The 5,053-nt window shown below is 34.3% G+C and overlaps 1 long non-coding RNA gene across 1 annotated transcript; it reads right to left on the bottom strand.

Annotated features, from left to right (window-relative positions):
• Positions 1-410: 410 nt before the first annotated feature.
• LOC132606383 (uncharacterized) lies at positions 411-3,568 on the bottom strand. Its single transcript, XR_009569773.1, has 2 exons — positions 3,260-3,568; positions 411-2,945 (listed from the first exon to the last, which is right to left on the bottom strand). It is a non-coding gene; the product is annotated as an uncharacterized LOC132606383 (long non-coding RNA).
• Between the last annotated feature and the right edge of the window lie 1,485 nt (positions 3,569-5,053).

Raw genomic sequence — 5,053 nt, 5'->3', positions numbered from 1 at the left:
CTTGAATCCTAATATGGTTTCTTGTTTTCAACTCGAAAAATAAAACCTGCTCGACATTAGTGCAAAAAGAACAAATTCTGAAAATATGTTTTGGGTCACTAAAGTTCTCATTTTTATTTTTTTACTCTCCAAAAAAAAAATGGTGTTTTTATCACTTCTAAAAAAAAATCCATGTGTAGGCCTTTGCATAGAATATGCCTAGCCCTTGCTTGAAACACTTGAAAGAACATTGTTAGCAAATTCTTTATTTCGAAAGAAATCTCCAATTTCACCTTTTAGAAAAATCCAATTTCTTACATCCTAAAAAAAAGTGGACATCATTTATGTGACTACTCTAATACTCCTAATCCGAATAAATGCACTAAGTTTAATATCTTAAAAAAAAAAAAAAAAAAAAAAAAGCGTAGAGATAATGACTAAACTTACTGATATACTTAAGTCAAGTTACGCGTTCAAAACAAAACTACAAAAATTACAATTTCACAAGAGTGTTAGTCAAATAATATAAATAGCATATATCAAACAATATGGAGGCTTGAAATTTTGAATAAGGAAGAAGGAAAGGGACTCGAGACGTGGAAATAGGGGGACGGTTAGATACGCGCAAATAAATCTGCTGCTGCAGAATTAGAGTTGAGCCACAACTCCAACAAACTCCCATGGTGTTCATGTAAAAAGAAAGAAAAGAAAAGGATTAGAGTTACAATCCCAATAATCATAGATGGAAATAATTAACATCAAATGTTATACGTTGTAATTAAAATGAGACACAAAAATACTAATTATTTCCAGAATCTAGTTAAATCATAAGAATGATATCCTACGTCAAAAAATCTAGTATGTGGTCTCAAAAAAATTTAGCTCACAAACATTTAAACCATGATCACATCCAAAGCCTTCTTTTATGTTTTAAAGTTTCACCAGTCTTACACACAAATCTAAACAGCAATTTAGTACACACTAGCATGAGAAAACAACTGGAACCAACCCTCATGATTAAATCAAAAGGAGTGAAACAGCCAGTCACATCACGAGCTTACTAGCAGATTAACTCTTGACTCAAACTGATCATGAAGCATAATCTCGATAATTTAATAAGCAACGTTTCGGAAGGTCATAGTTGAAACGAAACACAAAAGCTGGAAGGGACAGTAAAGAAGGTAACACTACATGCTTTAGTAAATTGGTTAAACCAACTTAAGCTATGGCAAAAGTAGAGTAACCTGTTCATTTGCACTTTTCACACAAGAAGGAGAAAACAGAGTTCAACTTTTGTTCTGAAAATATGACACAAACAGCTACCAAATTCAATGTTCTAATTAATCACCCTCAAACCTTTTCAGATCCCTTATGAAAGTGTTCACAAATAAGGATACACAATCAAACAATAATTCATAAAGCCTAAACCTTAATCAAACCACATGAGAGTAGTACAGCTTCATACTAGCTAACTCCTTTTAAGCATAACTAGCACATGAAATAAGTTTTAACAAGTTCGAAGATTACGAGAGGTAAAACAACCATTCCTCAGCATTTATGAAAAAAAATGTCAGCTAACTTGATTTAAGCACTCTTAAGATCAATACAAGGCACAACAACTCAATAAACTCATCATCTTCACTTAATTGAAAAGAGAACACACAAACGAACTCTTAGGGAGGAACCTTGTTGAAAACTACTTATCATACCTCAAGAAACAAATAGGTACAGCCATGATTACTAGACTCTCAACATTTATAAGTTAGCGAGCTAAGTAATCTTGAGCATTCCCAGCATTACAACTTAACCAAACATCCTCATTTTTTAAACAGTAAGACGACAAATACATACTCCTAGCATTTTAGCTACTTTGGGGGAGATAGTTCAAGAGCAGATCCAAGTCACAGCCGGGTTTGACTTAAGACAATTTTATACTTCAATTTATCTCATGCATTCTCAAAAAGAGTAAACAGTCTCAAGTTCAATAATACACAACTATTTTCTTCTTCTTTTTATTCTAGCAAATCACTTATTTATCGTAACAAGCCCATAGTCTATGTTAGCCTTTTATAAACCGACTCATAAAAAATAGAGGCAAAATAACCGATTTGTGCATACACTTAGCAGAGACTTGTGTAAAACGTCGAAAATACTCAAACGATTATATCTTAACTCTGCAAACCAAAACGAAATGAGACACGAAGGTGTTTACATGTTTGATATAAATTGTTCCAAATTCACACCAAAACCTTATTGCTACCTTCTAACATAACACAATATCAATTTAAGATAAGTTTTCCACAAACTTAAGTAGTGCACGACCATTTTACTATCCTGCCCATTTGTTAGTTTCAGAAGAAAAGATGCAATAGTAACTTAGTCTCGAATACATCCCTTAGCAGTTTTGGATTTTTTAGGCAAGGAGCCAGTTCGATTTGTACAACAAAACTCAAAGAAAAGATATAGTACTATGTTATCCCATACATTTTCAAGGAAAACAAACAGCCCCAAAATGATCATAAATTCAAGTTTTATCTCTCTGGATTTCTTATGTGCCAGCTCTTTTATCACCTTTCCGAAATATGAGTTAAAATGAATACTAGCAACAGAAAGTTAGACAAACGACATGGTGCGGCATACATCCATTAAATGGAATCGATAGCCCTTCTAAGTGTCCTTATTTCATTTTTAACTTCTACATACTGATTTCATCGAACAAGAACAACAAAAATTAGGCTCGACACACCTCAAACAGAAAATTAGACAAGAAAATTGCGGATACAAAAATACATTTTTTAAAACAGAAAACCAAATGAGAGGCAAAAAAACTCAAACAATTACACTTTATCTAACAACTGAAATGAAAGGGAAAGTGAATGTGATTACTGACCTTCTCCGGGACAGCGAACTGAGGCTATTGTCGTCGTCGAGTCTCCGAATCCGCTCGAAGTGGTCTTTGCGGAGAACTAAAAGAAGGGATTTCGACAATTAAAACTTAGAGCGTTAACCGAAAATTAGAGTAAAAAATAAGATTTTTCTGAGAAAACCAAGTTTTTAGCCAAGGGAATTTTATGATGGAAAACTTGAAAAATAACAGGGATCTTTTTGTGCTTGTTCCTCCCCTAAAACAGCCCATGGAGGCTGGTATTTATAGCTAAAGTCTTAGGCGTTTCAACAGCTAGTTTATGAGGTTTTTGCCTTGGAATTTCGGATTAAAGGGAGGGAAAATTCTGAGATTTCAAAAAGATGAAATGATGAAGAAAACATCACGGATTCTCACCTTTTTCAGAGGTGAAGTGAAAGGAAAGAGCTGTTGGGGCCAAAAATCCGAAATTTTTCTTAGCAAACCGAGCTCTGAAGATGGGATGAGGCTGTTATCCATCGAATCATCCTTGTATTCACAAGATTCTCACATTTGCCCTCTTTGGAAGTTGAACAAGCTAGTTTGCAGAGCATTAATGGCTCTATAATCTCGTAGAGAGGGTGAGGGGACTGAAGAGACATGATGGCGGTGGCGTCGAGGATGGCTTTTGTACGCTGGTCCGTCGATGGAACCAGCGGTGATGGGAGATGGCGTCGTTTGGTTAGGGCTGTTGGGTTCTGATTAGAGTAGAAAGAGTTAGGGGTTTTAATTTAGGTGTTGGGCCGGGTAGGTGGATATTGGGCTGAGGGGTTATGGGCTGCTGATTTTGGGTAAGGGGAGAAGAGAGTTGGCCCAATATTATGTAGATGAGCTAATTTCTAACCCCTTTTTACTCTAATCAATTAATTAAAATATGCTTCCTTGTCCTAAATATTTCCCACAAGATGTATACTTATATAAATTTCAATACAAGTAATTTAATATACGTATTAAGTTTAAAAAATAGAGTAAGAAGATGATTAGTATAGTAATAAATAGGATTAAAGGAAAAATGTCATGCAAGAACACCAACTCTATTTTTGAGTGATTTAATTGTAAAGAATGATGTTTAGTAATTTCTAATTATAAAAAATATGATGTTTGGTGATTTTTGAGAAACGATAGAAACCTTTCTTAATTTTGGAGAAATAATATCTTAAAAATAGCGTAGTAGCTAGTGAAAATAGTCCAAACTCGTTTTCGGGGAATTTTCACGACTGAGAAGCATAATGAAATTAATTAAATAAAAAGGAGGACCAAAATTGGGTGTCAATAGATACTTCTAATAATCTACATTTAACGAGCTTAATTCCCATATGATCATCCCTAGGATGATAATAGCAGGCGATAATCGACAAGAAAAATGAAAAGTTTCAGAGAGTTTCTCCCTTTTTCTTCACTATCTAGCTTCCGTCTCTCCAAAACCCAATTTGTTTGTCTATGTTTTAGGACTTCTTCACCCTTTTCTCACAAATTTGAATTAACCAAGAAAGGTTAAAAGAGGAAGCAGGAGATGAAAGAAATGTGACATGAATATAGCTAAACAAATAAATAGGATAAATAAAAGGAAAGAGAATAGAACATAAGGGCCACAACCAGGTTACGTGCATCTGAAATGGAGCAATTATTTTTTCTAGTTGTTTACTTGATTGTTCTCACAAAGGGTGAAATTTACATTCTGAAGCTTGGCAAAGCTGACTGTTTTGTCTTAGGACAAATGCTTTGTACGTATTTTTCCTCTTACTCTAACCCAGCCCTTTTGCCAATTAGGTCATATAATCTGTATTAAGATTGATATTCTATGTGCTGAATTACCACAACTTCATTATGGAGAAGGGTAGAGGGGTGGACTCATTATTCATCGAGTTTCGAACCATGCGCCAGCTAGCCCTCGAAGATTTCTCGGTTATAAAAAAAATTTACTGTAACATTTATGTCTTATACATCACCTAATCAAATGCAACCTTTATCCACTAGTTGTGAATTGTGTTAAAGAGTATTTTGTTTGATCCTTATCCTTAAAGAACTTAATCAAAAGTAATCAAAAGGCCCAATTTTTCTTGGGGAAAAAGCTGGAGGGAGGAAGGCAATTAAGGCTAAAACATTGTCCTTAATTAGTTTTAAGAAAATTTCCCAGAACACCTCACTTTCCATGTGACGTTATTTTGAATA

Source organism: Lycium barbarum, chromosome 8 (assembly GCF_019175385.1).
Source record: "Lycium barbarum isolate Lr01 chromosome 8, ASM1917538v2, whole genome shotgun sequence".
In the NCBI taxonomy this organism is placed as follows: domain Eukaryota; kingdom Viridiplantae; phylum Streptophyta; class Magnoliopsida; order Solanales; family Solanaceae; genus Lycium; species Lycium barbarum.
Note: the sequence above shows the minus strand (reverse complement) of the source record. Positions and strands in the feature narration are given on the sequence as shown.